The sequence below is a fragment of the Idiotropiscis lumnitzeri genome, unplaced genomic scaffold, assembly GCF_059441095.1.
Source record: "Idiotropiscis lumnitzeri isolate Australia: NSW breed Sydney's pygmy pipehorse unplaced genomic scaffold, RoL_Ilum_1.0 HiC_scaffold_23, whole genome shotgun sequence".
NCBI lineage: Eukaryota > Metazoa > Chordata > Actinopteri > Syngnathiformes > Syngnathidae > Idiotropiscis > Idiotropiscis lumnitzeri.
In genome coordinates this window covers 2,747,253-2,774,696 of record NW_028283561.1, presented here as the reverse complement: position 1 = coordinate 2,774,696, position 27,444 = coordinate 2,747,253, and positions in this window count along the sequence as shown.

Genomic DNA, 27,444 nt, shown 5'->3' with positions numbered 1-27,444 from the left:
CTGTAAATGCATTTTCAGCTCGCGCTGTACACATTTGCTATGAGAGGCATTATCTCATAAGGGAAATATTGGACAATCAAATTAATGACTGCCCAGGCTTCAGGATGTCTTTTTACACTATATAAAGGTGGAATTTACATTGGAAACGTTTGCTTTAGCTGTTATAAAAGTTTGGTTTTTTAGTGCTGAAAATGCATTTTCATCTCGCACTGTACACATTTGCTATGTGAGGCATTATCTCATGAAGGAAATACTGGACAATCAAATTAATGACTTTCCAGGCTTCAGGATGCCTTTTTACACTATATAAAGGTGGAAATTTACATTGGAAACGTTTGGTTTAGCTGTTATAAAAGTTTGGTTTTTTAGTGCTGTAAATGCATTTTCAGCTCGCGCTGTACACATTTGCTATGAGAGGCATTATCTCATAAAGGAAATATTGGACAATCGAATTAATGACTGCCCAGGCTTCAGGATGTCTTTTTACACTATATAAAGGTGGAAATATACATTGGAAACGTTTGGTTTAGCTGTGATAAAAGTTTGTTTTTTAGTGCTGAAAATGCATTTTCAGCTCGCACTGTACACATTTGCTATGTGAGGCATTATCTCATAAGGGAAATACTGGACAATCAAATTAATGACTTCCCAGGCTTCAGGATGCCTTTTTACACTCTATAAATGTGGAAATTTACATTGGAAACGTTTGGTTTAGCTGTTAATGAAGTTTCGTTTTTTTAGTGCTGAAAATTCATTGTCTGCTGGCGCTGTACACCTTTTCTAAGTGTTGCAATATCTCATGAAGGAAATACTGGACAATCAAATTAATGACTTTCCAGGCTTCAAGATGCCTTTCTACACTATATAAAGGTGGAAATTTACATTGGAAACGTTTGGTTTAGCTGTTATAAAAGTTTGGGTTTTTAGTCCTGTAAATGCATTTTCAGCTCGCGCTGTACACATTTGCTATGAGAGGCATTATCTCATAAGGGAAATATTGGACAATCAAATTAATGACTGCCCAGGCTTCAGGATGTCTTTTTACACTATATAAAGGTGGAAATTTACATTGGAAACGTTTAGTTTAGCTGTTATAAAAGTTTGTTTTTTTAGTGCTGTGTAAATGCATTTTCAGCTCGCGCTGTACACATTTGCTATGTGAGGCATTATCTCATAAGGGAAATACTGGACAATCAAATTAATGACTGCCCAGGCTTCAGGATGTCTTTTTACACTATATAAAGGTGGAAATTTACATTGGAAACGTTTGGTTTAGCTGTTATAAAAGTTTGGTTTTTTAGTGCTGAAAATGCATTTTCAGCTCGCACTGTACACATTTGCTATGTGAGGCATTATCTCATAAGGGAAATACTGGACAATCAAATTAATGACTTCCCAGGCTTCAGGATGCCTTTTTACACTCTATAAATGTGGAAATTTACATTGGAAACGTTTGGTTTAGCTGTTAATGAAGTTTCGTTTTTTTAGTGCTGAAAATTCATTGTCTGCTGGCGCTGTACACTTTTTCTAAGTGTTGCAATATCTCATGAAGGAAATACTGGACAATCAAATTAATGACTTTCCAGGCTTCAGGATGCCTTTCTACACTATATAAAGGTGGAAATTTACATTGGAAACGTTTGGTTTAGCTGTTATAAAAGTTTGGTTTTTTAGTGCTGTAAATGCATTTTCAGCTCGCGCTGTACACATTTGCTATGAGAGGCATTATATCATAAGGGAAATATTGGACAATCAAATTAATGACTGCCCAGGCTTCAGGATGTCTTTTTACACTATATAAAGGTGGAAATTTACATTGGAAACGTTTAGTTTAGCTGTTAATGAAGTTTCGTTTTTTTAGTGCTGAAAATTCATTGTCTGCTGGCGCTGTACACTTTTTCTAAGTGTTGCAATATCTCATGAAGGAAATACTGGACAATCAAATTAATGACTTTCCAGGCTTCAGGATGCCTTTCTACACTATATAAAGGTAGAAATTTACATTGGAAACGTTTGGTTTAGCTGTTATAAAAGTTTGGTTTTTTAGTGCTGTAAATGCATTTTCAGCTCGCGCTGTACACATTTGCTATGAGAGGCATTATCTCATAAGGGAAATATTGGACAATCAAATTAATGACTGCCCAGGCTTCAGGATGTCTTTTTACACTATATAAAGGTGGAAATTTACATTGGAAACGTTTGGTTTAGCTGTTATAAAAGTTTGGTTTTTTAGTGCTGTAAATGCATTTTCAGCTCGCGCTGTACACATTTGCTATGAGAGGCATTATCTCATAAGGGAAATATTGGACAATCAAATTAATGGCTGCCCAGGCTTCAGGATGTCTTTTTACACTATATAAATGTGGAAATTTACATTGGAAACGTTTGGTTTAGCTGTTAATGAAGTTTCGTTTTTTTAGTGCTGAAAATTCATTGTCTGCTGGCGCTGTACACTTTTTCTAAGTGTTGCAATATCTCATGAAGGAAATACTGGACAATCAAATTAATGACTTTCCAGGCTTCAGGATGCCTTTCTACACTATATAAAGGTGGAAATTTACATTGGAAACGTTTGGTTTAGCTGTTATAAAAGTTTGTTTTTTTAGTGCTGTAAATGCATTTTCAGCTCGCGCTGTACACATTTGCTATGAGAGGCATTATCTCATAAGGGAAATATTGGACAATCAAATTAATGACTGCCCAGGCTTCAGGATGTCTTTTTACACTATATAAAGGTGGAAATTTACATTGGAAACGTTTAGTTTAGCTGTTATAAAAGTTTGTTTTTTTAGTGCTGTAAATGCATTTTCAGCTCGCGCTGTACACATTTGCTATGTGAGGCATTATCTCATAAGGGAAATACTGGACAATCAAATTAATGACTGCCCAGGCTTCAGGATGTCTTTTTACACTATATAAAGGTGGAAATTTACATTGGAAACGTTTGGTTTAGCTGTTATAAAAGTTTGGTTTTTTAGTGCTGAAAATGCATTTTCAGCTCGCACTGTACACATTTGCTATGTGAGGCATTATCTCATAAGGGAAATACTGGACAATCAAATTAATGACTTCCCGGGCTTCAGGATGCCCTTTTACACTCTATAAATGTGGAAATTTACATTGGAAACGTTTGGTTTAGCTGTTAATGAAGTTTCGTTTTTTTAGTGCTGAAAATTCATTGTCTGCTGGCGCTGTACACTTTTTCTAAGTGTTGCAATATCTCATGAAGGAAATACTGGACAATCAAATTAATGACTTTCCAGGCTTCAGGATGCCTTTCTACACTATATAAATGTGGAAATTTACATTGGAAACGTTTGGTTTAGCTGTTATAAAAGTTTGGTTTTTTAGTGCTGTAAATGCATTTTCAGCTCGCGCTGTACACATTTGCTATGAGAGGCATTATCTCATAAGGGAAATATTGGACAATCAAATTAATGACTGCCCAGGCTTCAGGATGTCTTTTTACACTATAAAAAGGTGGAAATTTACATTGGAAACGTTTAGTTTAGCTGTTAATGAAGTTTCGTTTTTTTAGTGCTGAAAAGTCATTGTCTGCTGGCGCTGTACACTTTTTCTAAGTGTTGCAATATCTCATGAAGGAAATACTGGACAATCAAATTAATGACTTTCCAGGCTTCAGGATGCCTTTCTACACTATATAAAGGTGGAAATTTACATTGGAAACGTTTGGTTTAGCTGTTATAAAAGTTTGGTTTTTTAGTGCTGTAAATGCATTTTCAGCTCGCGCTGTACACATTTGCTATGAGAGGCATTATCTCATAAGGGAAATATTGGACAATCAAATTAATGACTGCCCAGGCTTCAGGATGTCTTTTTACACTATATAAAGGTGGAAATTTACATTGGAAACGTTTGGTTTAGCTGTTATAAAAGTTTGGTTTTTTAGTGCTGTAAATGCATTTTCAGCTCGCGCTGTACACATTTGCTATGAGAGGCATTATCTCATAAGGGAAATATTGGACAATCAAATTAATGACTGCCCAGGCTTCAGGATGTCTTTTTACACTATATAAAGGTGGAAATTTACATTGGAAACGTTATGTTTAGCTGTTATAAAAGTTTGTTTTTTTAGTGCTGAAAATGCATTTTCAGCTCGCACTGTACACATTTGCTATGTGAGGCATTATCTCATAAGGGAAATACTGGACAATCAAATTAATGACTGCCCAGGCTTCAGGATGTCTTTTTACACTATATAAAGGTGGAAATTTACATTGGAAACGTTTGGTTTAGCTGTTAATGAAGTTTCGTTTTTTTAGTGCTGAAAATTCATTGTCTGCTGGCGCTGTACACTTTTTCTAAGTGTTGCAATATCTCATGAAGGAAATACTGGACAATCAAATTAATGACTTTCCAGGCTTCAGGATGCCTTTCTACACTATATAAAGGTGGAAATTTACATTGGAAACGTTTGGTTTAGCTGTTATAAAAGTTTGTTTTTTTAGTGCTGTAAATGCATTTTCAGCTCGCGCTGTACACATTTGCTATGAGAGGCATTATCTCATAAGGGAAATATTGGACAATCAAATTAATGACTGCCCAGGCTTCAGGATGTCTTTTTACACTATATAAAGGTGGAAATTTACATAGGAAACTTTTAGTTTAGCTGTTATAAAAGTTTGTTTTTTTAGTGCTGTAAATGCATTTTCAGCTCGCGCTGTACACATTTGCTATGTGAGGCATTATCTCATAAGGGAAATACTGGACAATCAAATTAATGACTGCCCAGGCTTCAGGATGTCTTTTTACACTATATAAAGGTGGAAATTTACATTGGAAACGTTTGGTTTAGCTGTTATAAAAGTTTGGTTTTTTAGTGCTGAAAATGCATTTTCAGCTCGCACTGTACACATTTGCTATGTGAGGCATTATCTCATAAGGGAAATCCTGGACAATCAAATTAATGACTTCCCAGGCTTCAGGATGCCCTTTTACACTCTATAAATGTGGAAATTTACATTGAAAACGTTTGGTTTAGCTGTTAATGAAGTTTCGTTTTTTTAGTGCTGAAAATTCATTGTCTGCTGGCGCTGTACACTTTTTCTAAGTGTTGCAATATCTCATGAAGGAAATACTGGACAATCAAATTAATGACTTTCCAGGCTTCAGGATGCCTTTCTACACTATATAAATGTGGAAATTTACATTGGAAACGTTTGGTTTAGCTGTTATAAAAGTTTGGTTTTTTAGTGCTGTAAATGCATTTTCAGCTCGCGCTGTACACATTTGCTATGAGAGGCATTATCTCATAAGGGAAATATTGGACAATCAAATTAATGACTGCCCAGGCTTCAGGATGTCTTTTTACACTATATAAAGGTGGAAATTTACATTGGAAACGTTTAGTTTAGCTGTTAATGAAGTTTCGTTTTTTTAGTGCTGAAAAGTCATTGTCTGCTGGCGCTGTACACTTTTTCTAAGTGTTGCAATATCTCATGAAGGAAATACTGGACAATCAAATAATGACTTTCCAGGCTTCAGGATGCCTTTCTACACTATATAAAGGTGGAAATTTACATTGGAAACGTTTGGTTTAGCTGTTATAAAAGTTTGGTTTTTTAGTGCTGTAAATGCATTTTCAGCTCGCGCTGTACACATTTGCTATGAGAGGCATTATCTCATAAGGGAAATATTGGACAATCAAATTAATGACTGCCCAGGCTTCAGGATGTCTTTTTACACTATATAAAGGTGGAAATTTACATTGGAAACGTTTAGTTTAGCTGTTAATGAAGTTTCGTTTTTTTAGTGCTGAAAATTCATTGTCTGCTGGCGCTGTACACTTTTTCTAAGTGTTGCAATATCTCATGAAGGAAATACTGGACAATCAAATTAATGACTTTCCAGGCTTCAGGATGCCTTTCTACACTATATAAATGTGGAAATTTACATTGGAAACGTTTGGTTTAGCTGTTATAAAAGTTTGGTTTTTTAGTGCTGAAAATGCATTTTCAGCTCGCACTGTACACACTTGCTATGTGAGGCATTATCTCATAAGGGAAATACTGGACAATCAAATTAATGACTTCCCAGGCTTCAGGATGCCCTTTTACACTCTATAAATGTGGAAATTTACATTGGAAACGTTTGGTTTAGCTGTTAATGAAGTTTCGTTTTTTTAGTGCTGAAAATTCATTGTCTGCTGGCGCTGTACACTTTTTCTAAGTGTTGCAATATCTCATGAAGGAAATACTGGACAATCAAATTAATGACTTTCCAGGCTTCAGGATGCCTTTCTACACTATATAAATGTGGAAATTTACATTGGAAACGTTTGGTTTAGCTGTTATAAAAGTTTGTTTTTTTAGTGCTGTAAATGCATTTTCAGCTCGCGCTGTACACATTTGCTATGAGAGGCATTATCTCATAAGGGAAATATTGGACAATCAAATTAATGACTGCCCAGGCTTCAGGATGTCTTTTTACACTATATAAAGGTGGAAATTTACATTGGAAACTTTTAGTTTAGCTGTTATAAAAGTTTGTTTTTTTAGTGCTGTAAATGCATTTTCAGCTCGCGCTGTACACATTTGCTATGTGAGGCATTATCTCATAAGGGAAATACTGGACAAACAAATTAATGACTGCCCAGGCTTCAGGATGTCTTTTTACACTATATAAAGGTGGAAATTTACATTGGAAACGTTTGGTTTAGCTGTTATAAAAGTTTGGTTTTTTAGTGCTGAAAATGCATTTTCAGCTCGCACTGTACACATTTGCTATGTGAGGCATTATCTCATAAGGGAAATACTGGACAATCAAATTAATGACTTCCCAGGCTTCAGGATGCCCTTTTACACTCTATAAATGTGGAAATTTACATTGGAAACGTTTGGTTTAGCTGTTAATGAAGTTTCGTTTTTTTAGTGCTGAAAATTCATTGTCTGCTGGCGCTGTACACTTTTTCTAAGTGTTGCAATATCTCATGAAGGAAATACTGGACAATCAAATTAATGACTTTCCAGGCTTCAGGATGCCTTTCTACACTATATAAATGTGGAAATTTACATTGGAAACGTTTGGTTTAGCTGTTATAAAAGTTTGGTTTTTTAGTGCTGTAAATGCATTTTCAGCTTGCGCTGTACACATTTGCTATGAGAGGCATTATCTCATAAGGGAAATATTGGACAATCAAATTAATGACTGCCCAGGCTTCAGGATGTCTTTTTACACTATATAAAGGTGGAAATTTACATTGGAAACGTTTAGTTTAGCTGTTAATGAAGTTTCGTTTTTTTAGTGCTGAAAATTCATTGTCTGCTGGCGCTGTACACTTTTTCTAAGTGTTGCAATATCTCATGAAGGAAATACTGGACAATCAAATAAATGACTTTCCAGGCTTCAGGATGCCTTTCTACACTAGATAAAGGTGGAAATTTACATTGGAAACGTTTGGTTTAGCTGTTATATAAGTTTGGTTTTTTAGTGCTGTAAATGCATTTTCAGCTCGCACTGTACACATTTGCTATGTGAGGCATTATCTCATAAGGGAAATACTGGACAATCAAATTAATGACTGCCCAGGCTTAAGGATGTCTTTTTACACTATATAAAGGTGGAAATTTACATTGGAAACGTTTGGTTTAGCTGTTATAAAAGTTTGGTTTTTTAGTGCTGAAAATGCATTTTCAGCTCGCACTGTACACATTTGCTATGTGAGGCATTATCTCATAAGGGAAATACTGGACAATCAAATTAATGACTTCCCAGGCTTCAGGATGCCTTTTTACACTCTATAAATGTGGAAATTTACATTGGATACGTTTGGTTTAGCTGTTAATGAAGTTTCGTTTTTTTAGTGCTGAAAATTCATTGTCTGCTGGCGCTGTACACTTTTTCTAAGTGTTGCAATATCTCATGAAGGAAATACTGGACAATCAAATTAATGACTTTCCAGGCTTCAGGATGCCTTTCTACACTATATAAAGGTGGAAATTTACATTGGAAACGTTTGGTTTAGCTGTTATAAAAGTTTGGTTTTTTAGTGCTGTAAATGCATTTTCAGCTCGCGCTGTACACATTTGCTATGAGAGGCATTATATCATAAGGGAAATATTGGACAATCAAATTAATGACTGCCCAGGCTTCAGGATGTCTTTTTACACTATATAAAGGTGGAAATTTACATTGGAAACGTTTAGTTTAGCTGTTAATGAAGTTTCGTTTTTTTAGTGCTGAAAATTCATTGTCTGCTGGCGCTGTACACTTTTTCTAAGTGTTGCAATATCTCATGAAGGAAATACTGGACAATCAAATTAATGACTTTCCAGGCTTCAGGATGCCTTTCTACACTATATAAAGGTAGAAATTTACATTGGAAACGTTTGGTTTAGCTGTTATAAAAGTTTGGTTTTTTAGTGCTGTAAATGCATTTTCAGCTCGCGCTGTACACATTTGCTATGAGAGGCATTATCTCATAAGGGAAATATTGGACAATCAAATTAATGACTGCCCAGGCTTCAGGATGTCTTTTTACACTATATAAAGGTGGAAATTTACATTGGAAACGTTTGGTTTAGCTGTTATAAAAGTTTGGTTTTTTAGTGCTGTAAATGCATTTTCAGCTCGCGCTGTACACATTTGCTATGTGAGGCATTATCTCATAAGGGAAATACTGGACAATCAAATTAATGACTTCCCAGGCTTCAGGATGCCCTTTTACACTCTATAAATGTGGAAATTTACATTGGAAACGTTTGGTTTAGCTGTTAATGAAGTTTCGTTTTTTTAGTGCTGAAAATTCATTGTCTGCTGGCGCTGTACACTTTTTCTAAGTGTTGCAATATCTCATGAAGGAAATACTGGACAATCAAATTAATGACTTTCCAGGCTTCAGGATGCCTTTCTACACTATATAAATGTGGAAATTTACATTGGAAACGTTTGGTTTAGCTGTTATAAAAGTTTGTTTTTTTAGTGCTGTAAATGCATTTTCAGCTCGCGCTGTACACATTTGCTATGAGAGGCATTATCTCATAAGGGAAATATTGGACAATCAAATTAATGACTGCCCAGGCTTCAGGATGTCTTTTTACACTATATAAAGGTGGAAATTTACATTGGAAACTTTTAGTTTAGCTGTTATAAAAGTTTGTTTTTTTAGTGCTGTAAATGCATTTTCAGCTCGCGCTGTACACATTTGCTATGTGAGGCATTATCTCATAAGGGAAATACTGGACAAACAAATTAATGACTGCCCAGGCTTCAGGATGTCTTTTTACACTATATAAAGGTGGAAATTTACATTGGAAACGTTTGGTTTAGCTGTTATAAAAGTTTGGTTTTTTAGTGCTGAAAATGCATTTTCAGCTCGCACTGTACACATTTGCTATGTGAGGCATTATCTCATAAGGGAAATACTGGACAATCAAATTAATGACTTCCCAGGCTTCAGGATGCCCTTTTACACTCTATAAATGTGGAAATTTACATTGGAAACGTTTGGTTTAGCTGTTAATGAAGTTTCGTTTTTTTAGTGCTGAAAATTCATTGTCTGCTGGCGCTGTACACTTTTTCTAAGTGTTGCAATATCTCATGAAGGAAATACTGGACAATCAAATTAATGACTTTCCAGGCTTCAGGATGCCTTTCTACACTATATAAATGTGGAAATTTACATTGGAAACGTTTGGTTTAGCTGTTATAAAAGTTTGGTTTTTTAGTGCTGTAAATGCATTTTCAGCTTGCGCTGTACACATTTGCTATGAGAGGCATTATCTCATAAGGGAAATATTGGACAATCAAATTAATGACTGCCCAGGCTTCAGGATGTCTTTTTACACTATATAAAGGTGGAAATTTACATTGGAAACGTTTAGTTTAGCTGTTAATGAAGTTTCGTTTTTTTAGTGCTGAAAATTCATTGTCTGCTGGCGCTGTACACTTTTTCTAAGTGTTGCAATATCTCATGAAGGAAATACTGGACAATCAAATAAATGACTTTCCAGGCTTCAGGATGCCTTTCTACACTAGATAAAGGTGGAAATTTACATTGGAAACGTTTGGTTTAGCTGTTATATAAGTTTGGTTTTTTAGTGCTGTAAATGCATTTTCAGCTCGCACTGTACACATTTGCTATGTGAGGCATTATCTCATAAGGGAAATACTGGACAATCAAATTAATGACTGCCCAGGCTTAAGGATGTCTTTTTACACTATATAAAGGTGGAAATTTACATTGGAAACGTTTGGTTTAGCTGTTATAAAAGTTTGGTTTTTTAGTGCTGAAAATGCATTTTCAGCTCGCACTGTACACATTTGCTATGTGAGGCATTATCTCATAAGGGAAATACTGGACAATCAAATTAATGACTTCCCAGGCTTCAGGATGCCTTTTTACACTCTATAAATGTGGAAATTTACATTGGATACGTTTGGTTTAGCTGTTAATGAAGTTTCGTTTTTTTAGTGCTGAAAATTCATTGTCTGCTGGCGCTGTACACTTTTTCTAAGTGTTGCAATATCTCATGAAGGAAATACTGGACAATCAAATTAATGACTTTCCAGGCTTCAGGATGCCTTTCTACACTATATAAAGGTGGAAATTTACATTGGAAACGTTTGGTTTAGCTGTTATAAAAGTTTGGTTTTTTAGTGCTGTAAATGCATTTTCAGCTCGCGCTGTACACATTTGCTATGAGAGGCATTATATCATAAGGGAAATATTGGACAATCAAATTAATGACTGCCCAGGCTTCAGGATGTCTTTTTACACTATATAAAGGTGGAAATTTACATTGGAAACGTTTAGTTTAGCTGTTAATGAAGTTTCGTTTTTTTAGTGCTGAAAATTCATTGTCTGCTGGCGCTGTACACTTTTTCTAAGTGTTGCAATATCTCATGAAGGAAATACTGGACAATCAAATTAATGACTTTCCAGGCTTCAGGATGCCTTTCTACACTATATAAAGGTAGAAATTTACATTGGAAACGTTTGGTTTAGCTGTTATAAAAGTTTGGTTTTTTAGTGCTGTAAATGCATTTTCAGCTCGCGCTGTACACATTTGCTATGAGAGGCATTATCTCATAAGGGAAATATTGGACAATCAAATTAATGACTGCCCAGGCTTCAGGATGTCTTTTTACACTATATAAAGGTGGAAATTTACATTGGAAACGTTTGGTTTAGCTGTTATAAAAGTTTGGTTTTTTAGTGCTGTAAATGCATTTTCAGCTCGCGCTGTACACATTTGCTATGTGAGGCATTATCTCATAAGGGAAATACTGGACAATCAAATTAATGACTTCCCAGGCTTCAGGATGCCCTTTTACACTCTATAAATGTGGAAATTTACATTGGAAACGTTTGGTTTAGCTGTTAATGAAGTTTCGTTTTTTTAGTGCTGAAAATTCATTGTCTGCTGGCGCTGTACACTTTTTCTAAGTGTTGCAATATCTCATGAAGGAAATACTGGACAATCAAATTAATGACTTTCCAGGCTTCAGGATGCCTTTCTACACTATATAAATGTGGAAATTTACATTGGAAACGTTTGGTTTAGCTGTTATAAAAGTTTGTTTTTTTAGTGCTGTAAATGCATTTTCAGCTCGCGCTGTACACATTTGCTATGAGAGGCATTATCTCATAAGGGAAATATTGGACAATCAAATTAATGACTGCCCAGGCTTCAGGATGTCTTTTTACACTATATAAAGGTGGAAATTTACATTGGAAACGTTTAGTTTAGCTGTTAATGAAGTTTCGTTTTTTTAGTGCTGAAAATTCATTGTCTGCTGGCGCTGTACACTTTTTCTAAGTGTTGCAATATCTCATGAAGGAAATACTGGACAATCAAATTAATGACTTTCCAGGCTTCAGGATGCCTTTCTACACTATATAAAGGTGGAAATTTACATTGGAAACGTTTGGTTTAGCTGTTAATGAAGTTTCGTTTTTTTAGTGCTGAAAATTCATTGTCTGCTGGCGCTGTACACTTTTTCTAAGTGTTGCAATATCTCATGAAGGAAATACTGGACAATAAAATTAATGACTTTCCAGGCTTCAGGATGCCTTTCTACACTATATAAAGGTGGAAATTTACATTGGAAACGTTTGGTTTAGCTGTTATAAAAGTTTGGTTTTTTAGTGCTGTAAATGCATTTTCAGCTCGCGCTGTACACATTTGCTATGAGAGGCATTATATCATAAGGGAAATATTGGACAATCAAATTAATGACTGCCCAGGCTTCAGGATGTCTTTTTACACTATATAAAGGTGGAAATTTACATTGGAAACGTTTAGTTTAGCTGTTAATGAAGTTTCGTTTTTTTAGTGCTGAAAATTCATTGTCTGCTGGCGCTGTACACTTTTTCTAAGTGTTGCAATATCTCATGAAGGAAATACTGGACAATCAAATTAATGACTTTCCAGGCTTCAGGATGCCTTTCTACACTATATAAAGGTAGAAATTTACATTGGAAACGTTTGGTTTAGCTGTTATAAAAGTTTGGTTTTTTAGTGCTGTAAATGCATTTTCAGCTCGCGCTGTACACATTTGCTATGAGAGGCATTATCTCATAAGGGAAATATTGGACAATCAAATTAATGACTGCCCAGGCTTCAGGATGTCTTTTTACACTATATAAAGGTGGAAATTTACATTGGAAACGTTTGGTTTAGCTGTTATAAAAGTTTGGTTTTTTAGTGCTGTAAATGCATTTTCAGCTCGCGCTGTACACATTTGCTATGTGAGGCATTATCTCATAAGGGAAATACTGGACAATCAAATTAATGACTTCCCAGGCTTCAGGATGCCCTTTTACACTCTACAAATGTGGAAATTTACATTGGAAACGTTTGGTTTAGCTGTTAATGAAGTTTCGTTTTTTTAGTGCTGAAAATTCATTGTCTGCTGGCGCTGTACACTTTTTCTAAGTGTTGCAATATCTCATGAAGGAAATACTGGACAATCAAATTAATGACTTTCCAGGCTTCAGGATGCCTTTCTACACTATATAAATGTGGAAATTTACATTGGAAACGTTTGGTTTAGCTGTTATAAAAGTTTGGTTTTTTAGTGCTGTAAATGCATTTTCAGCTCGCGCTGTACACATTTGCTATGAGAGGCATTATCTCATAAGGGAAATATTGGACAATCAAATTAATGACTGCCCAGGCTTCAGGATGTCTTTTTACACTATATAAAGGTGGAAATTTACATTGGAAACGTTTAGTTTAGCTGTTAATGAAGTTTCGTTTTTTTAGTGCTGAAAATTCATTGTCTGCTGGCGCTGTACACTTTTTCTAAGTGTTGCAATATCTCATGAAGGAAATACTGGACAATCAAATTAATGACTTTCCAGGCTTCAGGATGCCTTTCTACACTATATAAAGGTGGAAATTTACATTGGAAACGTTTGGTTTAGCTGTTAATGAAGTTTCGTTTTTTTAGTGCTGAAAATTCATTGTCTGCTGGCGCTGTACACTTTTTCTAAGTTTTGCAATATCTCATGAAGGAAATACTGGACAATCAAATTAATGACTTTCCAGGCTTCAGGATGCCTTTCTACACTATATAAAGGTGGAAATTTACATTGGAAACGTTTGGTTTAGCTGTTATAAAAGTTTGGTTTTTTAGTGCTGTAAATGCATTTTCAGCTCGCGCTGTACACATTTGCTATGAGAGGCATTATATCATAAGGGAAATATTGGACAATCAAATTAATGACTGCCCAGGCTTCAGGATGTCTTTTTACACTATATAAAGGTGGAAATTTACATTGGAAACGTTTAGTTTAGCTGTTAATGAAGTTTCGTTTTTTTAGTGCTGAAAATTCATTGTCTGCTGGCGCTGTACACTTTTTCTAAGTGTTGCAATATCTCATGAAGGAAATACTGGACAATCAAATTAATGACTTTCCAGGCTTCAAGATGCCTTTCTACACTATATAAAGGTGGAAATTTACATTGGAAACGTTTGGTTTAGCTGTTATAAAAGTTTGGGTTTTTAGTGCTGTAAATGCATTTTCAGCTCGCGCTGTACACATTTGCTATGAGAGGCATTATCTCATAAGGGAAATATTGGACAATCAAATTAATGACTGCCCAGGCTTCAGGATGTCTTTTTACACTATATAAAGGTGGAAATTTACATTGGAAACGTTTGGTTTAGCTGTTATAAAAGTTTGGTTTTTTAGTGCTGTAAATGCATTTTCAGCTCGCGCTGTACACATTTGCTATGTGAGGCATTATCTCATAAGGGAAATACTGGACAATCAAATTAATGACTTCCCAGGCTTCAGGATGCCCTTTTACACTCTATAAATGTGGAAATTTACATTGGAAACGTTTGGTTTAGCTGTTAATGAAGTTTCGTTTTTTTAGTGCTGAAAATTCATTGTCTGCTGGCGCTGTACACTTTTTCTAAGTGTTGCAATATCTCATGAAGGAAATACTGGACAATCAAATTAATGACTTTCCAGGCTTCAGGATGCCTTTCTACACTATATAAATGTGGAAATTTACATTGGAAACGTTTGGTTTAGCTGTTATAAAAGTTTGGTTTTTTAGTGCTGTAAATGCATTTTCAGCTCGCGCTGTACACATTTGCTATGAGAGGCATTATCTCATAAGGGAAATATTGGACAATCAAATTAATGACTGCCCAGGCTTCAGGATGTCTTTTTACACTATATAAAGGTGGAAATTTACATTGGAAACGTTTAGTTTAGCTGTTAATGAAGTTTCGTTTTTTTAGTGCTGAAAATTCATTGTCTGCTGGCGCTGTACACTTTTTCTAAGTGTTGCAATATCTCATGAAGGAAATACTGGACAATCAAATTAATGACTTTCCAGGCTTCAGGATGCCTTTCTACACTATATAAAGGTGGAAATTTACATTGGAAACGTTTGGTTTAGCTGTTAATGAAGTTTCGTTTTTTTAGTGCTGAAAATTCATTGTCTGCTGGCGCTGTACACTTTTTCTAAGTGTTGCAATATCTCATGAAGGAAATACTGGACAATCAAATTAATGACTTTCCAGGCTTCAGGATGCCTTTCTACACTATATAAAGGTGGAAATTTACATTGGAAACGTTTGGTTTAGCTGTTATAAAAGTTTGGTTTTTTAGTGCTGTAAATGCATTTTCAGCTCGCGCTGTACACATTTGCTATGAGAGGCATTATATCATAAGGGAAATATTGGACAATCAAATTAATGACTGCCCAGGCTTCAGGATGTCTTTTTACACTATATAAAGGTGGAAATTTACATTGGAAACGTTTAGTTTAGCTGTTAATGAAGTTTCGTTTTTTTAGTGCTGAAAATTCATTGTCTGCTGGCGCTGTACACTTTTTCTAAGTGTTGCAATATCTCATGAAGGAAATACTGGACAATCAAATTAATGACTTTCCAGGCTTCAGGATGCATTTCTACACTATATAAAGGTAGAAATTTACATTGGAAACGTTTGGTTTAGCTGTTATAAAAGTTTGGTTTTTTAGTGCTGTAAATGCATTTTCAGCTCGCGCTGTACACATTTGCTATGAGAGGCATTATCTCATAAGGGAAATATTGGACAATCAAATTAATGACTGCCCAGGCTTCAGGATGTCTTTTTACACTATATAAAGGTGGAAATTTACATTGGAAACGTTTGGTTTAGCTGTTATAAAAGTTTGGTTTTTTAGTGCTGTAAATGCATTTTCAGCTCGCGCTGTACACATTTGCTATGTGAGGCATTATCTCATAAGGGAAATACTGGACAATCAAATTAATGACTTCCCAGGCTTCAGGATGCCCTTTTACACTCTATAAATGTGGAAATTTACATTGGAAACGTTTGGTTTAGCTGTTAATGAAGTTTCGTTTTTTTAGTGCTGAAAATTCATTGTCTGCTGGCGCTGTACACTTTTTCTAAGTGTTGCAATATCTCATGAAGGAAATACTGGACAATCAAATTAATGACTTTCCAGGCTTCAGGATGCCTTTCTACACTATATAAATGTGGAAATTTACATTGGAAACGTTTGGTTTAGCTGTTATAAAAGTTTGGTTTTTTAGTGCTGTAAATGCATTTTCAGCTCGCGCTGTACACATTTGCTATGAGAGGCATTATCTCATAAGGGAAATATTGGACAATCAAATTAATGACTGCCCAGGCTTCAGGATGTCTTTTTACACTATATAAAGGTGGAAATTTACATTGGAAACGTTTAGTTTAGCTGTTAATGAAGTTTCGTTTTTTTAGTGCTGAAAAGTCATTGTCTGCTGGCGCTGTACACTTTTTCTAAGTGTTGCAATATCTCATGAAGGAAATACTGGACAATCAAATTAATGACTTTCCAGGCTTCAGGATGCCTTTCTACACTATATAAAGGTGGAAATTTACATTGGAAACGTTTGGTTTAGCTGTTATAAAAGTTTGGTTTTTTAGTGCTGTAAATGCATTTTCAGCTCGCGCTGTACACATTTGCTATGAGAGGCATTATCTCATAAGGGAAATATTGGACAATCAAATTAATGACTGCCCAGGCTTCAGGATGTCTTTTTACACTATATAAAGGTGGAAATTTACATTGGAAACTTTTAGTTTAGCTGTTATAAAAGTTTGTTTTTTTAGTGCTGTAAATGCATTTTCAGCTCGCGCTGTACACATTTGCTATGTGAGGCATTATCTCATAAGGGAAATACTGGACAATCAAATTAATGACTGCCCAGGCTTCAGGATGTCTTTTTACACTATATAAAGGTGGAAATTTACATTGGAAACTTTTAGTTTAGCTGTTATAAAAGTTTGTTTTTTTAGTGCTGTAAATGCATTTTCAGCTCGCGCTGTACACATTTGCTATGTGAGGCATTATCTCATAAGGGAAATACTGGACAATCAAATTAATGACTGCCCAGGCTTCAGGATGTCTTTTTACACTATATAAAGGTGGAAATTTACATTGGAAACGTTTGGTTTAGCTGTTATAAAAGTTTGGTTTTTTAGTGCTGTAAATGCATTTTCAGCTCGCGCTGTACACATTTGCTATGAGAGGCATTATCTCATAAGGGAAATATTGGACAATCAAATTAATGGCTGCCCAGGCTTCAGGATGTCTTTTTACTCTATATAAAGGTGGAAATTTACATTGGAAACGTTTAGTTTAGCTGTTAATGAAGTTTCGTTTTTTTTAGTGCTGAAAATTCATTGTCTGCTGGCGCTGTACACTTTTTCTAAGTGTTGCAATATCTCATGAAGGAAATACTGGACAATCAAATCAATGACTTTCCAGGCTTCAGGATGCCTTTCTACACTAGATAAAGGTGGAAATTTACATTGGAAACGTTTGGTTTAGCTGTTATATAAGTTTGTTTTTTTAGTGCTGTAAATGCATTTTCAGCTCGCACTGTACACATTTGCTATGTGAGGCATTATCTCATAAGGGAAATACTGGACAATCAAATTAATGACTTCCCAGGCTTCAGGATGCCTTTTTACACTTTATAAATGTGGAAATTTACATTGGAAACGTTTGGTTTAGCTGTTAATGAAGTTTCGTTTTTTTAGTGCTGAAAATTCATTGTCTGCTGGCGCTGTACACTTTTTCTAAGTGTTGCAATATCTCATGAAGGAAATACTGGACAATCAAATTAATGACTTTCCAGGCTTCAGGATGCCTTTCTACACTATATAAAGGTGGAAATGTACATTGGAAACGTTTGGTTTAGCTGTTATAAAAGTTTGTTTTTTTAGTGCTGTAAATGCATTTTCAGCTCGCGCTGTACACATTTGCTATGAGAGGCATTATCTCATCAGGGAAATAGTGGACAATCAAATTAATGACTGCCCAGGCTCCAGGATGTCTTTTTACACTATATAAAGGTGGAAATTTACATTGGAAACGTTTGGTTTAGCTGTTATAAAAGTTTGGTTTTTTTAGTGCTGAAAATGCATTTTCAGCTCGCACTGTACACATTTGCTATGTGAGGCATTATCTCATAAGGGAAATACTGGACAATCAAATTAATGACTGCCCAGGCTTCAGGATGTCTTTTTACACTATATAAAGGTGGAAATTTACATTGGAAACGTTTGGTTTAGCTGTTAATGAAGTTTCGTTTTTTTAGTGCTGAAAATTCATTGTCTGCTGGCGCTGTACACTTTTTCTAAGTGTTGCAATATCTCATGAAGGAAATACTGGACAATCAAATTAATGACTTTCCAGGCTTCAGGATGCCTTTCTACACTATATAAAGGTGGAAATTTACATTGGAAACGTTTGGTTTAGCTGTTATAAAAGTTTGTTTTTTTAGTGCTGTAAATGCATTTTCAGCTCGCGCTGTACACATTTGCTATGAGAGGCATTATCTCATAAGGGAAATATTGGACAATCAAATTAATGACTGCCCAGGCTTCAGGATGTCTTTTTACACTATATAAAGGTGGAAATTTACATTGGAAACTTTTAGTTTAGCTGTTATAAAAGTTTGTTTTTTTAGTGCTGTAAATGCATTTTCAGCTCGCGCTGTACACATTTGCTATGTGAGGCATTATCTCATAAGGGAAATACTGGACAATCAAATTAATGACTGCCCAGGCTTCAGGGTGTCTTTTTACACTATATAAAGGTGGAAATTTACATTGGAAACGTTTGGTTTAGCTGTTATAAAAGTTTGGTTTTTTTAGTGCTGAAAATGCATTTTCAGCTCGCACTGTACACATTTGCTATGTGAGGCATTATCTCATAAGGGAAATACTGGACAATCAAATTAATGACTTCCCAGGCTTCAGGATGCCCTTTTACACTCTATAAATGTGGAAATTTACATTGGAAACGTTTGGTTTAGCTGTTAATGAAGTTTCGTTTTTTTAGTGCTGAAAATTCATTGTCTGCTGGCGCTGTACACTTTTTCTAAGTGTTGCAATATCTCATGAAGGAAATACTGGACAATCAAATTAATGACTTTCCAGGCTTCAGGATGCCTTTCTACACTATATAAATGTGGAAATTTACATTGGAAACGTTTGGTTTAGCTGTTATAAAAGTTTGGTTTTTTAGTGCTGTAAATGCATTTTCAGCTCGCGCTGTACACATTTGCTATGAGAGGCATTATCTCATAAGGGAAATATTGGACAATCAAATTAATGACTGCCCAGGCTTCAGGATGTCTTTTTACACTATATAAAGGTGGAAATTTACATTGGAAACGTTTGGTTTAGCTGTTATAAAAGTTTGGTTTTTTTGTGCTGTAAATGCATTTTCAGCTCGCGCTGTACACATTTGCTATGAGAGGCATTATCTCATAAGGGAAATATTGGACAATCAAATTAATGACTGCCCAGGCTTCAGGATGTCTTTTTACACTATATAAAGGTGGAAATTTACATTGGAAACGTTTGGTTTAGCTGTTATAAAAGTTTGGTTTTTTAGTGCTGTAAATGCATTTTCAGCTCGCGCTGTACACATTTGCTATGAGAGGCATTATCTCATAAGGGAAATATTGGACAATCAAATTAATGGCTGCCCAGGCTTCAGGATGTCTTTTTACTCTATATAAAGGTGGAAATTTACATTGGAAACGTTTAGTTTAGCTGTTAATGAAGTTTCGTTTTTTTTAGTGCTGAAAATTCATTGTCTGCTGGCGCTGTACACTTTTTCTAAGTGTTGCAATATCTCATGAAGGAAATACTGGACAATCAAATCAATGACTTTCCAGGCTTCAGGATGCCTTTCTACACTAGATAAAGGTGGAAATTTACATTGGAAACGTTTGGTTTAGCTGTTATATAAGTTTGGATTTTTAGTGCTGTAAATGCATTTTCAGCTCGCACTGTACACATTTGCTATGTGAGGCATTATCTCATAAGGGAAATACTGGACAATCAAATTAATGACTTCCCAGGCTTCAGGATGCCTTTTTACACTCTATAAATGTGGAAATTTACATTGGAAACGTTTGGTTTAGCTGTTAATGAAGTTTCGTTTTTTTAGTGCTGAAAATTCATTGTCTGCTGGCGCTGTACACTTTTTCTAAGTGTTGCAATATCTCATGAAGGAAATACTGGACAATCAAATTAATGACTTTCCAGGCTTCAGGATGCCTTTCTACACTATATAAAGGTGGAAATGTACATTGGAAACGTTTGGTTTAGCTGTTATAAAAGTTTGTTTTTTTAGTGCTGTAAATGCATTTTCAGCTCGCGCTGTACACATTTGCTATGAGAGGCATTATCTCATAAGGGAAATAGTGGACAATCAAATTAATGACTGCCCAGGCTCCAGGATGTCTTTTTACACTATATAAAGGTGGAAATTTACATTGGAAACGTTTGGTTTAGCTGTTATAAAAGTTTGGTTTTTTTAGTGCTGAAAATGCATTTTCAGCTCGCACTGTACACATTTGCTATGTGAGGCATTATCTCATAAGGGAAATACTGGACAATCAAATTAATGACTGCCCAGGCTTCAGGATGTCTTTTTACACTATATAAAGGTGGAAATTTACATTGGAAACGTTTGGTTTAGCTGTTAATGAAGTTTCGTTTTTTTAGTGCTGAAAATTCATTGTCTGCTGGCGCTGTACACTTTTTCTAAGTGTTGCAATATCTCATGAAGGAAATACTGGACAATCAAATTAATGACTTTCCAGGCTTCAGGATGCCTTTCTACACTATATAAAGGTGGAAATTTACATTGGAAACGTTTGGTTTAGCTGTTATAAAAGTTTGTTTTTTTAGTGCTGTAAATGCATTTTCAGCTCGCGCTGTACACATTTGCTATGAGAGGCATTATCTCATAAGGGAAATATTGGACAATCAAATTAATGACTGCCCAGGCTTCAGGATGTCTTTTTACACTATATAAAGGTGGAAATTTACATTGGAAACTTTTAGTTTAGCTGTTATAAAAGTTTGTTTTTTTAGTGCTGTAAATGCATTTTCAGCTCGCGCTGTACACATTTGCTATGTGAGGCATTATCTCATAAGGGAAATACTGGACAATCAAATTAATGACTGCCCAGGCTTCAGGATGTCTTTTTACACTATATAAAGGTGGAAATTTACATTGGAAACGTTTGGTTTAGCTGTTATAAAAGTTTGGTTTTTTAGTGCTGAAAATGCATTTTCAGCTCGCACTGTACACATTTGCTATGTGAGGCATTATCTCATAAGGGAAATACTGGACAATCAAATTAATGACTTCCCAGGCTTCAGGATGCCCTTTTACACTCTATAAATGTGGAAATTTACATTGGAAACGTTTGGTTTAGCTGTTAATGAAGTTTCGTTTTTTTAGTGCTGAAAATTCATTGTCTGCTGGCGCTGTACACTTTTTCTAAGTGTTGCAATATCTCATGAAGGAAATACTGGACAATCAAATTAATGACTTTCCAGGCTTCAGGATGCCTTTCTACACTATATAAATGTGGAAATTTACATTGGAAACGTTTGGTTTAGCTGTTATAAAAGTTTGTTTTTTTAGTGCTGTAAATGCATTTTCAGCTCGCGCTGTACACATTTGCTATGAGAGGCATTATCTCATAAGGGAAATATTGGACAATCAAATTAATGACTGCCCAGGCTTCAGGATGTCTTTTTACACTATATAAAGGTGGAAATTTACATTGGAAACGTTTAGTTTAGCTGTTAATGAAGTTTCGTTTTTTTAGTGCTGAAAATTCATTGTCTGCTGGCGCTGTACACTTTTTCTAAGTGTTGCAATATCTCATGAAGGAAATACTGGAAAATCAAATTAATGACTTTCCAGGCTTCAGGATGCCTTTCTACACTATATAAAGGTGGAAATTTACATTGGAAACGTTTGGTTTAGCTGTTATAAAAGTTTGTTTTTTTAGTGCTGTAAATGCATTTTCAGATCGCGCTGTACACATTTGCTATGAGAGGCATTATCTCATAAGGGAAATATTGGACAATCAAATTAATGACTGCCCAGGCTTCAGGATGTCTTTTTACACTATATAAAGGTGGAAATTTACATTGGAAACTTTTAGTTTAGCTGTTATAAAAGTTTGTTTTTTTAGTGCTGTAAATGCATTTTCAGCTCGCGCTGTATACATTTGCTATGTGAGGCATTATCTCATAAGGGAAATACTGGACAATCAAATTAATGACTTTCCAGGCTTCAGGATGCCTTTCTACACTATATAAATGTGGAAATTTACATTGGAAACGTTTGGTTTAGCTGTTATAAAAGTTTGTTTTTTTAGTGCTGTAAATGCATTTTCAGCTCGCGCTGTACACATTTGCTATGAGAGGCATTATCTCATAAGGGAAATATTGGACAATCAAATTAATGACTGCCCAGGCTTCAGGATGTCTTTTTACACTATATAAAGGTGGAAATTTACATTGGAAACGTTTAGTTTAGCTGTTAATGAAGTTTCGTTTTTTTAGTGCTGAAAATTCATTGTCTGCTGGCGCTGTACACTTTTTCTAAGTGTTGCAATATCTCATGAAGGAAATACTGGACAATCAAATTAATGACTTTCCAGGCTTCAGGATGCCTTTCTACACTATATAAAGGTAGAAATTTACATTGGAAACGTTTGGTTTAGCTGTTATAAAAGTTTGGTTTTTTAGTGCTGTAAATGCATTTTCAGCTCGCGCTGTACACATTTGCTATGAGAGGCATTATCTCATAAGGGAAATATTGGACAATCAAATTAATGACTGCCCAGGCTTCAGGATGTCTTTTTACACTATATAAAGGTGGAAATTTACATTGGAAACGTTTGGTTTAGCTGTTATAAAAGTTTGGTTTTTTAGTGCTGTAAATGCATTTTCAGCTCGCGCTGTACACATTTGCTATGTGAGGCATTATCTCATAAGGGAAATACTGGACAATCAAATTAATGACTTCCCAGGCTTCAGGATGCCCTTTTACACTCTATAAATGTGGAAATTTACATTGGAAACGTTTGGTTTAGCTGTTAATGAAGTTTCGTTTTTTTAGTGCTGAAAATTCATTGTCTGCTGGCGCTGTACACTTTTTCTAAGTGTTGCAATATCTCATGAAGGAAATACTGGACAATCAAATTAATGACTTTCCAGGCTTCAGGATGCCTTTCTACACTATATAAATGTGGAAATTTACATTGGAAACGTTTGGTTTAGCTGTTATAAAAGTTTGGTTTTTTAGTGCTGTAAATGCATTTTCAGCTCGCGCTGTACACATTTGCTATGAGAGGCATTATCTCATAAGGGAAATATTGGACAATCAAATTAATGACTGCCCAGGCTTCAGGATGTCTTTTTACACTATATAAAGGTGGAAATTTACATTGGAAACGTTTAGTTTAGCTGTTAATGAAGTTTCGTTTTTTTAGTGCTGAAAAGTCATTGTCTGCTGGCGCTGTACACTTTTTCTAAGTGTTGCAATATCTCATGAAGGAAATACTGGACAATCAAATTAATGACTTTCCAGGCTTCAGGATGCCTTTCTACACTATATAAAGGTGGAAATTTACATTGGAAACGTTTGGTTTAGCTGTTATAAAAGTTTGGTTTTTTAGTGCTGTAAATGCATTTTCAGCTCGCGCTGTACACATTTGCTATGAGAGGCATTATCTCATAAGGGAAATATTGGACAATCAAATTAATGACTGCCCAGGCTTCAGGATGTCTTTTTACACTATATAAAGGTGGAAATTTACATTGGAAACTTTTAGTTTAGCTGTTATAAAAGTTTGTTTTTTTAGTGCTGTAAATGCATTTTCAGCTCGCGCTGTACACATTTGCTATGTGAGGCATTATCTCATAAGGGAAATACTGGACAATCAAATTAATGACTGCCCAGGCTTCAGGATGTCTTTTTACACTATATAAAGGTGGAAATTTACATTGGAAACTTTTAGTTTAGCTGTTATAAAAGTTTGTTTTTTTAGTGCTGTAAATGCATTTTCAGCTCGCGCTGTACACATTTGCTATGTGAGGCATTATCTCATAAGGGAAATACTGGACAATCAAATTAATGACTGCCCAGGCTTCAGGATGTCTTTTTACACTATATAAAGGTGGAAATTTACATTGGAAACGTTTGGTTTAGCTGTTATAAAAGTTTGGTTTTTTAGTGCTGTAAATGCATTTTCAGCTCGCGCTGTACACATTTGCTATGAGAGGCATTATCTCATAAGGGAAATATTGGACAATCAAATTAATGGCTGCCCAGGCTTCAGGATGTCTTTTTACTCTATATAAAGGTGGAAATTTACATTGGAAACGTTTAGTTTAGCTGTTAATGAAGTTTCGTTTTTTTTAGTGCTGAAAATTCATTTTCAGCTCGCGCTGTACACATTTGCTATGTGAGGCATTATCTCATAAGGGAAATACTGGACAATCAAATTAATGACTGCCCAGGCTTCAGGATGTCTTTTTACACTATATAAAGGTGGAAATTTACATTGGAAACGTTTGGTTTAGCTGTTATAAAAGTTTGGTTTTTTAGTGCTGTAAATGCATTTTCAGCTCGCGCTGTACACATTTGCTATGAGAGGCATTATCTCATAAGGGAAATATTGGACAATCAAATTAATGACTGCCCAGGCTTCAGGATGTCTTTTTACACTATATAAAGGTGGAAATTTACATTGGAAACTTTTAGTTTAGCTGTTATAAAAGTTTGTTTTTTTAGTGCTGTAAATGCATTTTCAGCTCGCGCTGTACACATTTGCTATGTGAGGCATTATCTCATAAGGGAAATACTGGACAATCAAATTAATGACTGCCCAGGCTTCAGGATGTCTTTTTACACTATATAAAGGTGGAAATTTACATTGGAAACGTTTGGTTTAGCTGTTATAAAAGTTTGGTTTTTTAGTGCTGTAAATGCATTTTCAGCTCGCGCTGTACACATTTGCTATGAGAGGCATTATCTCATCAGGGAAATAGTGGACAATCAAATTAATGACTGCCCAGGCTCCAGGATGTCTTTTTACACTATATAAAGGTGGAAATTTACATTGGAAACGTTTGGTTTAGCTGTTATAAAAGTTTGGTTTTTTTAGTGCTGAAAATGCATTTTCAGCTCGCACTGTACACATTTGCTATGTGAGGCATTATCTCATAAGGGAAATACTGGACAATCAAATTAATGACTGCCCAGGCTTCAGGATGTCTTTTTACACTATATAAAGGTGGAAATTTACATTGGAAACGTTTGGTTTAGCTGTTAATGAAGTTTCGTTTTTTTAGTGCTGAAAATTCATTGTCTGCTGGCGCTGTACACTTTTTCTAAGTGTTGCAATATCTCATGAAGGAAATACTGGACAATCAAATTAATGACTTTCCAGGCTTCAGGATGCCTTTCTACACTATATAAAGGTGGAAATTTACATTGGAAACGTTTGGTTTAGCTGTTATAAAAGTTTGTTTTTTTAGTGCTGTAAATGCATTTTCAGCTCGCGCTGTACACATTTGCTATGAGAGGCATTATCTCATAAGGGAAATATTGGACAATCAAATTAATGACTGCCCAGGCTTCAGGATGTCTTTTTACACTATATAAAGGTGGAAATTTACATTGGAAACTTTTAGTTTAGCTGTTATAAAAGTTTGTTTTTTTAGTGCTGTAAATGCATTCTCAGCTCGCGCTGTACACATTTGCTATGTGAGGCATTATCTCATAAGGGAAATACTGGACAATCAAATTAATGACTGCCCAGGCTTCAGGGTGTCTTTTTACACTATATAAAGGTGGAAATTTACATTGGAAACGTTTGGTTTAGCTGTTATAAAAGTTTGGTTTTTTTAGTGCTGAAAATTCATTTTCAGCTCGCACTGTACACATTTGCTATGTGAGGCATTATCTCATAAGGGAAATACTGGACAATCAAATTAATGACTTCCCAGGCTTCAGGATGCCCTTTTACACTCTATAAATGTGGAAATTTACATTGGAAACGTTTGGTTTAGCTGTTAATGAAGTTTCGTTTTTTTAGTGCTGAAAATTCATTGTCTGCTGGCGCTGTACACTTTTTCTAAGTGTTGCAATATCTCATGAAGGAAATACTGGACAATCAAATTAATGACTTTCCAGGCTTCAGGATGCCTTTCTACACTATATAAATGTGGAAATTTACATTGGAAACGTTTGGTTTAGCTGTTATAAAAGTTTGGTTTTTTAGTGCTGTAAATGCATTTTCAGCTCGCGCTGTACACATTTGCTATGAGAGGCATTATCTCATAAGGGAAATATTGGACAATCAAATTAATGACTGCCCAGGCTTCAGGATGTCTTTTTACACTATATAAAGGTGGAAATTTACATTGGAAACGTTTAGTTTAGCTGTTAATGAAGTTTCGTTTTTTTAGTGCTGAAAAGTCATTGTCTGCTGGCGCTGTACACTTTTTCTAAGTGTTGCAATATCTCATGAAGGAAATACTGGACAATCAAATTAATGACTTTCCAGGCTTCAGGATGCCTTTCTACACTATATAAAGGTGGAAATTTACATTGGAAACGTTTGGTTTAGCTGTTATAAAAGTTTGGTTTTTTAGTGCTGTAAATGCATTTTCAGCTCGCGCTGTACACATTTGCTATGAGAGGCATTATCTCATAAGGGAAATATTGGACAATCAAATTAATGACTGCCCAGGCTTCAGGATGTCTTTTTACACTATATAAAGGTGGAAATTTACATTGGAAACGTTTGGTTTAGCTGTTATAAAAGTTTGGTTTTTTTGTGCTGTAAATGCATTTTCAGCTCGCGCTGTACACATTTGCTATGAGAGGCATTATCTCATAAGGGAAATATTGGACAATCAAATTAATGACTGCCCAGGCTTCAGGATGTCTTTTTACACTATATAAAGGTGGAAATTTACATTGGAAACGTTTGGTTTAGCTGTTATAAAAGTTTGGTTTTTTAGTGCTGTAAATGCATTTTCAGCTCGCGCTGTACACATTTGCTATGAGAGGCATTATCTCATAAGGGAAATATTGGACAATCAAATTAATGGCTGCCCAGGCTTCAGGATGTCTTTTTACTCTATATAAAGGTGGAAATTTACATTGGAAACGTTTAGTTTAGCTGTTAATGAAGTTTCGTTTTTTTTAGTGCTGAAAATTCATTGTCTGCTGGCGCTGTACACTTTTTCTAAGTGTTGCAATATCTCATGAAGGAAATACTGGACAATCAAATCAATGACTTTCCAGGCTTCAGGATGCCTTTCTACACTAGATAAAGGTGGAAATTTACATTGGAAACGTTTGGTTTAGCTGTTATATAAGTTTGGATTTTTAGTGCTGTAAATGCATTTTCAGCTCGCACTGTACACATTTGCTATGTGAGGCATTATCTCATAAGGGAAATACTGGACAATCAAATTAATGACTTCCCAGGCTTCAGGATGCCTTTTTACACTCTATAAATGTGGAAATTTACATTGGAAACGTTTGGTTTAGCTGTTAATGAAGTTTCGTTTTTTTAGTGCTGAAAATTCATTGTCTGCTGGCGCTGTACACTTTTTCTAAG